Below are 12,580 nucleotides of genomic sequence, written 5' to 3' on the forward strand. Positions count from 1 at the left end.
GAAGAAGGTGGCTGGCAAGATATGGCCAAATAGGATCAGCTCCAGTCTACAGCTCCCAGTGATATCAATGCAGAAGGTAGGTGATTTCTGCATTTCCATCTGAGGTACCCAGCTCATCTAATTGGGACTGGTTAGACAGTGGGTGCAGCCAACAGAGAGTGAGCTGAAGCAGGGTGGGGCAATACCTCACCTGGGAAGCACAAGGGGTCGGGGAGCTCCCTCCCCTAGCCAAGGGAAGCCATGAGGGACTGTGCCACGAGGAATGGTGCATTCTGGCCCAGATACTACGCTTTTCCCATGGTATTCACAACCTCGTAGATCAGGAGATTCCTTTGGATGCCTATACCACCAGGGCCCTGGGTTTCAAGCACCAAACTGGGCAGCCATTTGGGCAGATGTTGAGCTAGCTGCAGGAGTTTTTCTCATATCCCAGTGGTGCCTGGAATGCCAGTGAGACAGAACCGTTCTCTTCCTGGAAAGGGGACTGGAGCCAGGCAGCTGAGTGGTCTAGCTCAGCAGATCCCACCCCTATGGAGCCCAGCAAGGTGAAATCTATTGGCTTGAAATTCTTGCTGCCGGCACAGCAGTCTGAAGTTGACTTGGGATGCTCGAGCTTGGTGGGGAGAAGGGTATCCGCCAATACTGAGGCTTGAGTAGGCAATTTTTCCCTCACAGTGTAAACAAAGTTGTCAGGAAGTTTGAACTGGGTAGAGCCCACCACAGCTAGGCAAAGCTCTGTAGCTAGACTGCCTCTCTAGATTCCTCCTCTCTGGGCAGGGTGTCTCTGAAAGAAAGGCAGCAGCCCCAGTCAGGGGCTTATAGTTAAAAATCCCATCTCCCCGGGACAGAGCAACTGGGGGAAGGGGCAGCTGTGGGCGCAGCTTCAGCAGACATAAAAGTCCCGCCTGTTGGCTTTGAAGAGAGGAGTGGATCATGCAGGACAGTGCATGAGCTCTGCTAAGGGACAGCCTGCCTCCTCAAGTGGGTCCCTGACCCCTGTGCCTCCTGACTGGGAGACAGGTGTCAGCAGGAGTCAACAGACACCTCATACAGGAGAACTCCAGCTGGCATCTGCCAGGTACTCCTCTGGGATGAAGCTTTCAGAGGAAGGAACAGGCAGCAATCTTTGCTGTTCTGCAGCCTCCACTGGTGGTATCCAGGCAAACAGGCTCTGGAGTGGACCTCCAGCAAACTCCAGCAGACCTGCAGCTGAGGGACCTGACTGTTGGAAGGAAAACTAACAAACAGGAAGCAATAGCATCAACATCAACAAAAAAGAAGTCCACACAAAAACCCCATCGAAAATCACCAACATCAAAGACCAATAGTAGATAAATCCATAAAGATGAGGAAAAACCAGCGCAAAAAGGCTGAAAGTGCCAAAGACCAGAATGTCTCTTCTCCTCTGAAGGATCACAACTCCTCACCAGGAAAGGAACAAAACTAGACAGAGAATGAGTTTGATGAATCGACAGAAGTAGGTTTCAGAAGGTGGGTAATAACAAACTCCTCCAAGTTAAAGGAGCATGTTCTAACCCAATGCAAGGAAGCTAAGAACTTTGAAAAAGTTAGAGGAATTGCTAACGAAAATAACCAGTTTAGAGAAGAACACAAATGACCTGATGGAGCTGAAAAACACAGCATGAGAACTTCGTGAAGTGTGCACAAGTATCAACAGCCAAATTGATCAAGCGGAAGAAAGGATATCAGAGATTGAAGATCAACTTAATGAAATAAAGCATGAAGACAAGATTAGATAAGAAAGAATGAAAAGGAACGAACAAAGCCTCCAAGAAATATGGGACTATGTGAAAAGACAAAACCTACATTTTACTGGTGTACCTGGAGGTGATGAGGAAAATGGAACCAAGTTGGAAAACATCCTTCGGGATATAATCCAAGAGAACTTCCCCAATCCAGCAAGTCAGGCCAACATTCAAATTTAGGAAATAAAAGAACACCACAAAGATACTCCTCGAGAAGAACAACCCCAAGACACATAAGCAGCAGGCTCACCAAGGTTGGTATGAAGGAAAAGATGTTAACGGCAGCCAGAGAGAAAGGTCGGATTACCCACAAAGGGAAGCCCATCAGTCTAACAGTGGGTCTCTCAGCAGAAACCCTATAGGCCAGAAGAGAGTGGATCCCAATATTCAACATTCTTAAAGAAAAGAATTTTCAACCCATAATTTCATATCCAGCCAAACTAAGCTTCACAAGCAAAGGAGAAATAAAATCATTTACAGACAAGCAAATGCAGAGAGATTTTGTAATCACCATGCCTACCTTACAAGAGCTCCTGAAGGAAGCACAAAACATGGAAAGGAACAACAGGTACCAGCCACTGCAAAAACATAGCAGTTGTACAGACCATTGACACTATGAAGAAACTGCATCAGCTAGTGGGCAAAATAACCAGCTAGCATCATAATGACAGGATCAAATTCACACATAACAATATTGACCTTAAATGTAAATGGGCTAAATGCCCCAATTAAAAGACACAGACTGGCTAATTGGATAAAGAGTCAAGACTCATTGGTGTGCTATATTCAGGAGACTCATCTCACATGCAAAGACACACAAAGGCCCAAAATAAATGGATGGAGGAATATTTACCAAGCAAATGGAAAACAAAAAAAGAGCAGGGGTTGCAATCCTAGTCTCTGAGAAAGCAGACTTTAAACCAACAAAGATCAAAACAGACAAAGAAGGGCATTACAAAATGGTACAGGGATCAATGGAACAAGAAGAGCTAATTATCCCAAATATATATGCACTCAATACAAGAGCACCCAGATTCATAAAGTGAGTTCTTAAAGACCTACAAAGAGAATTAGACTCCTACACAATAATAGTGGGAGACTTTAACACCCCACTGTCAATATTAGACAGAGCAGTGAGACAGAAGCTTAACAAGGATATTCAGGACTTGAACTCAGCTCTGGACCAAGTGGACCTAATAGACATCTACAGAACTCTCCACCCCAAATCAACAGAATACACATTCTTCTCAGCACCACATCACACTTATTCTAAAACTGACCACAGAATTGGAAGTAAAACACTCCTCAGCAAATACAAAAGAACGGAAATCATAGCAAACAGTCTCTCAGGCCACGATGCAATCAATTAGAATTCGGGATTAAGAAACTCACTCAAAACTACACAACTACATGGAAACTGAACACAGTGCAATCAAATTTGAACTCAGGGCAAACCAAAAGCAGCAGTTCATCAAAAAGCTTATCCACGGCCAGGCGTGGTGGCTCTCACCTGTAATCCCAGCACTTTGGGACACTGAGGCGGGTGGATCACGAAGCCAGGAGTTCAAGACTAGCCTGACCAAGATGGTGAAACCCTGTCTCTACTAAAACTACAAAAATTAGCTGAGCACAGCGGCAGGCACCTGTAATCCCAGCTAGTCAGGAGACTAAGGGAGGAGAATTTCTTGAACCTAGGTAGCAGAGGTTGCAGTGAGCTGAGATTGTACCATTGTACTCCAGTTTGGGCCACAGAGTGAGACTCCATCTCAAAAAAAAAAAAAAGATTATCCACCACAATCAAGTTGGCTTCATTGCTGGGATGCAAGACTGATTCAACATATTCAAACCAATAAATGTAATCCATCACATAAACAGAACCAATGACAAAAACCACATGATTATCTTAATAGATGCAGAAAAGGCCTTTGATAAAAATTGACACCTCTTCATGCTAAAAACTCTCAGTAAACTAGGAATTGATGGAATGTATCTCAAAATAATGAACACTTTATGACAAACCCACAGCCAATATCATACTGAATGGGCAAAAAAGCTGGAAGCATTCCCTTTGAAAACCAGCACAAGGCAAGGATGCCCTCCTTCAACACTCCTATTCAACATAATATTGGAAGTTCCGGCCAGGGCAATCAGACAAGAGAAAGAAATAAAGTGTATTCAGATAGGAAGAGAGGAAGTCAAATTGTCTCTGTTTGCAGATGACATAATTGTATATTTTGAAAACCACATTGTCTTAGCCCCAAATCATCTTAAGCTGATATGCAACTGCAGCAAAATCTCAGGATACAAAATCAATGTGCAAAAATCACAAGCATTCCTATACACCAATAGTAGACAAACAGAGAGCCAAATCATAAGTGAACTCTCATTCATAATGGCTACAATGAGAATAAAATACCTAGGAATACAGCTTACAAGGGATGTGAAGGACCTCTTCAAAGAGAACTACAAACCACTGCTCAAAGAAATAAGAGAGGACACAAACAAATGGAAAAACATTCTATGCTCATGGATAGGAAGAAGCAATATCGTAAAAATGGCTATACTGCCCAAAGTAATTTACAGATTCAATGCTATCCACATCAAGCTACCATTGACTTTCTTCACATAATTAGAAAAAAACTACTTTAAATTTCATATGGAATCAAAAAAGAGCCTGTATAGCTAAGACAATCCTAAGTAAAAAGAACAAAGCTGGAGGCAACATGCTGCCTGACTTTAAACTATACTACAAGGCTATAGTAACCAAAATAGCATGGTACTAGTACCAAAAAAGATGTATAGACCAATGGAACAGGATGGAGGCCTCAGAAATAATGCAACACACCTACAACCATCTGATCTTTGACAAACCTGACGAAAACAAGCAATGGGGAAAGGATTCAGTATTTAATAAATGATGTTGGGAAAACTGGCTAGCCATATACAGAAAACTGAAACTGGACCCCTTCCTTACACCTTATACAAAAATTAACTCAAAATGAATTAAAAACTCAAATGTAAGACCTAAAACCATAAAAACCCTAGAAGAAAACCTAGGCAATGCTATCCAGGACACAGGCATGGGTAAAAACTTCATGATTAAAACACCAAAAACAATGGCAACAAAAGCCAAATGGGATCTAATTAAATTAAACAGCTTCTGCACAGCAAAAGAAACTATCATCAGAGTGAACAGGCAACCTACAGAATGGAAGAAAATTTTTGCAGTCTATCCATCCGACAAAGGGTTAATACCGAGAATCTACAAGGAACTTAAACAAATTTACAAGAAAAAAACAACCCTATCAAAAAGTGGCTGAAGGATATGAACAGACACTTCACAAAAGAAGACATTCATGCTTCCAACCAACATACGAAAAAAAATCTCATCATCACTGGTCATTAGAGAAATGCAAATCAAACCACAATGTGATACCATCTCATGCCAGTTAGAATGGCGATCATTAAAAAGTCAGGAAATGACAGATGCTGGAGAGGATGTGGAGAAATAGGAACGCTTTTACACTGTTGGTGGGAGTGTAAATTAGTTCAACCATTGTTGAAGACAGTGTGGCGATTCCTCAAGGATCTAGAACTAGAAATAACATTTGACCCAACAATCCCATTACTGGGTATATATCCAAAGGATTATAAATCATTCTGCTATGAAGACACATGCACACTTAGTTTATTGCAGCACTATTCACAACAGCAAAGACTTGGAACCAACCCAAATGTCCATCAATGTTAGACTGGATAAAGAAAATGTGGCACATATACACCATGGAATACTATGCAACTATAAAAAGGATGAGTTCATATCCTTTGCAGGGACACGGATGAAGCTGGAAACCATCATTCTCAACAAAGTAACACAGGAACAGAAAACCAAACACTGCATGTTCTCACTCATAAGTGGGAGTTGAACAATGAGAATATGTGGACACAGGGTGGGGAACATCACACACAGGGGCCTGTCATGGGGTGGGGGAATAGGTCAGGGAGAAATACCTAATGTAGATGATGGGTTGATGGATGCAGCAAACCACCATGGCACGTGTATACCTATGTAACAAACCTGCACGTTCTGCACATATATCCCAGAACTTAAAGTATAATAAAAAATATATTTCAAGACAAAGGTATAAAAAAGACAAAGAAGATGATTATTATATACTAATAAATGGATCAGTTCAGCAAGAGGATATAAAAATTATAGGCACATATGCACCAAACCCTGAAGCATGCAGATATATCAAACAACTATTAGAGCTAAAGAGAGAGCTAGGCCTCAATGTAATAATATCCAGACTGCACCACCCCACTTTCAGCATTAGAAGGATTATTCAGACAGAAGATCAACTAACAAACATCAGATGTAACCTGCGCTACAGACCAAGCAGACCTAATAGATATTTGTTTAATATTTTATCTGATGCCTACAGAATACACATTATTCTCCTATCCCATATGGATAATTCTCAAGGATAGACCAAATGTGAGGTCACAAACAATTCTTAAAAATTCAAAATGATAGAAATTATATCAAATATCTTCTCTGACCACAATGGAATAAAATTATAGATGAACAGTTTTATTCTTTTTCATATGGATATCCCGTTTTCCCAGCACCCTTTATTGAAGAGACTCTCCTCTTCAACATATGTTCTTGGCACCTTTGTCAGAAATGAGTTCACTGTAGATGTGTGGATTTAATTCTGAGCTCTCTATTCTGTTCCACTGGTCTTTGTGTCTGATTTTATGCCAGTACCATCCTGTTTTGGTTGCTATAGCTCTGTAGTATAACTTGAAGTCAGGTACTGTGATTCCTTCAGTTTTGTTCTTTTTGCTCAGGATGGGTTGGCTACTCTATGACTTGTAGTTTCATATGAATTTTAGGATTTATTTTTATTTCTGTGAAGAATGTCACCGGTATTTTGATAGGGATTGCATTAAATCTGTAGATTGCTTTGTGTAGTATGGACATTTAACAATATTAATTCTTCCAATCCATGAGCCTGGAATATCTTTTTATTCATTTATTTATTTATTTGAGGTGGAGTCTCACTCTGTCACCCAGGCTGGAGTGAAGTGGCACGATCTCGGCTCACTGTGACCTCTGCCTCCCAGGTTCAAGCGATTCTCGTGTCTCAGCCTCCTGGGTGACTGGGATTACAGGCAGATGCTGCCATGCCTGGCTAATTTTTTGTATTTTTAGTAGAGACGGAGTTTCACTGTGTTCCCCAGACTGGTCTCGAAATCCTGAGCGCAGGCAATCCACCCGCTTCAGCTTCCCAAAGTGCTAGGATTACAGGAGTGAGTCACCGTGCCCAACCCTTCAGTTATCTTTTAAAAGCTTTATTAATTATTAATTTTATTTTATTGTGGTAAGAACATTAACGTGAGATCTGTGATCTTAACAAACTTTTAAGTATACTATATAGTATTGTTGACTACAGGACTGATGTTATGTCACAGCTCTCTAGAACTTACTCATTTTCTTTAAGTGAAAGTTTATGCCTGTTAAATAATAACTCCCAGTTTGCCCCATCCCCTGCTCCTGGCAACCACTATCCACTCTTAGATTCTATTAGACTGTTTTAGATATCACATATAAGTAGAATGATGCAGTATTTGTATTTCTGTGACTGGCTTATTCCACTTAGCATAAAGTCCTCAAGGATCATCCATGTTGCCACATATGCTTTTTTAAAGAGTGAATAATATTTCATTTTTTATATATATATGTATACACCACTTTCCTTTTATCTATCACTCCTTTTATCTATTCTATCAGTATTATCATTATATTCCTTTTATCTGTCATATTAGAATCCTAATACGTCTTCAAAATGCTGACTTCAGTTCTTCTGGATAAATACCCAGAAGAAGCACTGATAGTCATTTGGTAGTTCTATTAATAATTTTAATTTCTTGAGGAACTTCCACTGTTTTTATAGTAGTGGAACATTTTTACATTTCCACCAACAATGTACAAGGTTTCCAATTTCTCTACATTCTTGTCTACACTTATTATTTTATTTTTTTAATTTAGACATACACTGGTTATCCTAATGTTGGTAATGCAATATCTCATTGTGGTTTTGATTTGTTTTCCCCTGATGATTAATGGTATTAAACAAGCATCTTTTCATATGCTTTTTGACCATTTGTACACCTTATTTGGAGAAATGTCTACTTAACTAATTTGCCCATTTTTTGGGTCAAGTTACTCTTATTGTTCTTGAGTTGTAGGAGTTCTTTCTATATTCTGAATATTGACTTCTTATCAGATATATAGTTTGAAATTATTTTTTACCATTCTGTCTGTTGCCTTTTCACTCTGTTAATTACTTCCTTTGTTTCACAGTATTTTCTGAAGTTAGATATACTCCCATTTATATGCATTTCGTTTTTGTTGCTAGTGCTTTTGATGTCATATTCAAGAAATCACTGCCAGATATAATGTCATGGAGGTTTTCCTCTGTTCTTTTTCTAAGAGTTTTGTAGTTTCAGGTCTTACATTTAGGTCTTTAATCCATGTTGAATTGATGTCTGTATGGGGTGTAAGTTAAGGGTCTAACTTAGTTTTCTTATGTGTAGATATCCAGTTTTCCCAGGACCATATTTTGAAGAAACTAGTCTTTTCCCATTTTGTAGCCTTGTCAAAGATAATTTGGCCATATGTATGAGAATTTATTTTGGGACCCTCAGTTCTGTTCCATAGATGTGTATGTGTGTCTTTATGTCAGTACCATAGTATTTTCATTACTATAGCTTTGTTATGTTTTGAAATCAGGGAGTGTGAGGCCTCCAGATTCGTTTTCTTTCTCACTGTTATTTTTGATTCTTCAGTCAAAAATAATTTGTTCTTTGAGATTCCACATAAATTTTGGGCTGGCTCCTTTTTAGTCCTGCAAGACTTTTACTTAATTATTTATTTTTTTAGACAGAGTCTCACTCTATCACCCAGGCTGGAGTACAGTGGTGGGATCTCAGCTCACTGCAACCTCTGCCACCCAGGTTCAAATTATACTCCTGCCCCAGCCTCCCGAGTAGCTGGGATTATAGGTGCCTGCCACCGTGCCCAGCTAATTTTTGTACTTTTAGTAGAGATGGGGTTTTACCATCTAGGCCAGGCTGGTCTTGAACTCCTGACCTCGTGATCCACCCGCCTCAGCCTCTCGAAGTGCTGGGATTACAGTGTGAGCCACCGCACCCGGCCGGTATAAACATTTTAAGACATTAATTCTTCCAATCTATGAGCATATGAAGCTTTTCCACTTATTTGTGTTCTTACTAATTTCTCTCATTAGATTGTATAGTTTTCTGTGTATCAGTTTTTTGCTTTCTTAGATAAGTTTATTCCTAAGTGTTTTATTCTTTTTGGTGTTATTGTAAATGGGACTGATTTCCTAATTCTTTTCAGAAAGAACATTGTTAGTGTATATTAACTCACATGATTTTTTGCATGTTGATTTGTATCTTGCAATTTTATTGAAAATTTTCATTAATTCTAATAGTTGTTTGGTGAAATCTTCAGGATTTTCAATATATAAGATCATGGGATCAGTACACAGGGATAATATCATTTCTTCCTTTCCTACTTGAATGCCTTTTATTTCTTTTTCTTGCCTACCTTCTTTGGCTGGGACTGCCAATACTATGTTTAATAGAAGTGATAAGAATGAGAATCCTTGCTTTGTTCCTGATCTTAGAGGAAAATTTTTTAGTTTTTCACCATTGAGTAAGCCAATGGAAAAGCTTTTCATATATAGTCTTTATCATCTTGAAATTTTTTCCTTCTAATTTTAGTTTGTTGACAGTTTTTATCATGAAAGAATGTTGAATTTTATCTAATATTTTCCCAGCATCTATTGCGACCATGTGATTTGATTCTCTATTCTGTAAATGTGGCATACTAGTTTGATTGATTTTCACATGCTGAACCATAGCAGCATTCCAGGGCTATATCCTACTTGGTCATGGAATGTGATTCGTTTACTGTGCTGTTTGATTTGGTTTGCTAGTATTTTGTAGAGGATTTCTGCATCTAAATTTATCAGGAATACTGGCTCTTAGTTTTCTTGTCTTTTTGTAACTTTAGTATGATGATAATTCTGGCATCATAAAATAAGTTGGGAAGTGTTCTCTCATCTTCAATTTTTTGGAAGATTTGAGAATTGCTGTTAATTCCTTAAATGTTTGATACAATTCACGAGTGAAGCTATCTGGTCCTGGACTTTTCTTTGTTGTTTCAATTGATTAAATCTCCTTGTTGTTATAGGACTTTCTAGTCCTTCATGATTTGGTCTCGGCAGGTTGTATCATCATAAGAATTTTCTTTCATGTTTAGAAAAGTTATTTAGTTGTTGGCATATAATTGTTTATAGTAGTCACTAATAATTATTTTATTTCTGTGGCATCAGTTGCAATATTTCCTCTTTTTTATTTTATTTATTTGAACTTTATTCGTTATTTTTTAGGTAGTCTAAGGATTTGTCAATATTATTATTATTTTTTAAACTTAGTTTTGTTCATTGGTTTTTTTATTTTACCTATTCTCTCTTTTTCATTTATTTATGCTCCAGTCTTTGTTGTTTCTGCTAATTTTGTGCTTAGTTTTTCATTTTTCTAGTTCCTAGGGGTGTAAAGTTAGGTTGTTTATTTGAAAGCCTTATTTATTTTCATATAGGTTTTATTGCAACAAAACTTTTAGAACTTCTTCTGCTGCATTCCAGAAGCTTTTGTATGTTTTGTTTTATAGTTATTTGTTTTAAGGTATGTTCCTATCTCCTTTTTTATTTCTATGACACAAGGGTTATTAAGAATATGCTATTCAATTTTCTCATATTTGTGAATTTTTCAGTTTTTCTTTGGCTATAGATTTCTTGTTTTAGTCCATTGTGGTTGGAAAAGATGCGCTGTATGATTTCCAACTTGTTAAATTTGTTAAGGTTTGTTTTGTAAACTAACGTGATCTATCTTAAAGAAAGTTTTATGTGTATTTGAGGAAAATGTACGTTCTACTCCTGATAGGTTAAATTTTATGTATTTGCCTCTTAGGTCCATTTGGTCTATAATGTTGTTCAGAATTTTCTTTCTATTTTCTTGAAGATCTTCTGTCTAGGTAGTATGTTCATTCTTTAAGTTTCTTACAATTATTGCATTGCTGTCTATTTCTCCCTTCAGTTCTGTCAATGTTTTAATCATATATTAGGTGCTCTAATGTGTGTGCATGTGTTTATGGTTGTTATATTTTCCTTGTGGTTTGACCCTCAATCATAAAATGCCTTGCTTTGTCTTTTGTGACAGGTTTTGACTGAGAGGGTATTCTCTTGCTCCCTTTTGGTTACTATTTGCCTAGAATATCTTTTTCCATCCTTTTGCTTTCTGCAAATGTGTATTCTTAAATCTAACATGAGTTTCTTGTGCAAAGCATGTACTTGGGTCTTTTTAAAAAATCATTTCACTTTCTGCCCTTTTGTCAGGGAGTTAAATCTGTTTACATTTAAAGTAATTGTCGATAGGGAAGGGTTTAATATTACCATTTTGTTAATTGTGTTCTCCGAGTCTTGCAGCTCTCTGTTCCACTGTTTCTCTCTTGCTGTTTTCCTTTGTATTTTATTATTTTTTGTATCTCCCTTTTCCTTTTCTGTAAATCTATAGTTTTTTGTACGTTTACCTCTGGGCTTACATAAAATATTTTATAGTTATAGCCATGTATTTTAAGCTTGTAACAACTTAATTTCATTAACAATAACTCTGCACTTTGTCTCCTGCCACACACTTTATGTTATTGCTGTCACAATTTGCATCTATTCATATTGTGGATTTCTAAACATAATTTTTATTTATAGACCTTTGTAATCATTTTGTCCTTTAACTTTTTTACTAGAAGTAAAATTGATTTAGCTACCACGATTACTATAATACAATATTTGGCATTTGTTAATAATATATATGTATTTTTACTATTAACAGTGAGTTTCATACTTTCTTATGCTGTTGTGTTGCTGTTTAGTATATATTTGTTCAACTAAAAGTACCCCTTTTAGCATTTATTGTAAAGCAGTTCTCAAAGTGATAAGTTCCTTTGGCTTTTATTTGTTGCAGATAGCTTTTCTCTCTTTTGTTTATGGAGGACAATTTTGCAAGGCAAAAACTCTTGGTTACAAGAATTTTTCCTTTAATACTTTGAATATACCATTCTATTCTCTCCTGGCTAATAAAGTTTCTATTGAAAAATCTGATGGACTTGTGGATGTTCCCCTTATTATGACAAGTTGATTTTTCTTGCTGCTTTCAAACTTTTCTCTTTTTTTGATTTTAATAATTTGATTATAATGTTTCTAGGCATGAATTTCTTTGGGTTAATTATTTTGTTGTCCTTTGGGCTTCTTGGATCTCGATGTTTATTTCCTTCCCCTGATTTAGGAAGTAGTCAGTCATTATTTCTTTAAATAATCTTTCTGTTTTTTCTTACTCTCTTCTCTCTCTGTCAACTAAGAATATTATACTTGGTAAAACTATCTTCTGAAAATGAAGAAGAGATAAAGACTTTCCCAGACAATCAAAAACTGAGTTTATTATCATCAGACTGTTTTACAAGAAATGATAAAGGGAATTCTTCCAGCTGAAACAAAAGGATGCTAATCAGCAGCATGAAAACATATGAACATATAAAACTCATTGGTAAAGATAAATATATAACGAATATAGGATACCCTAATATAATAAATGTGCTGCATATATTACTTTTATCTCTAGTACAAAAGTTATAAAACAAAAATAACTGTGGGCACAATAATTTA

The sequence above is a fragment of the Macaca thibetana genome, chromosome 11, assembly GCF_024542745.1.
Source record: "Macaca thibetana thibetana isolate TM-01 chromosome 11, ASM2454274v1, whole genome shotgun sequence".
NCBI lineage: Eukaryota > Metazoa > Chordata > Mammalia > Primates > Cercopithecidae > Macaca > Macaca thibetana.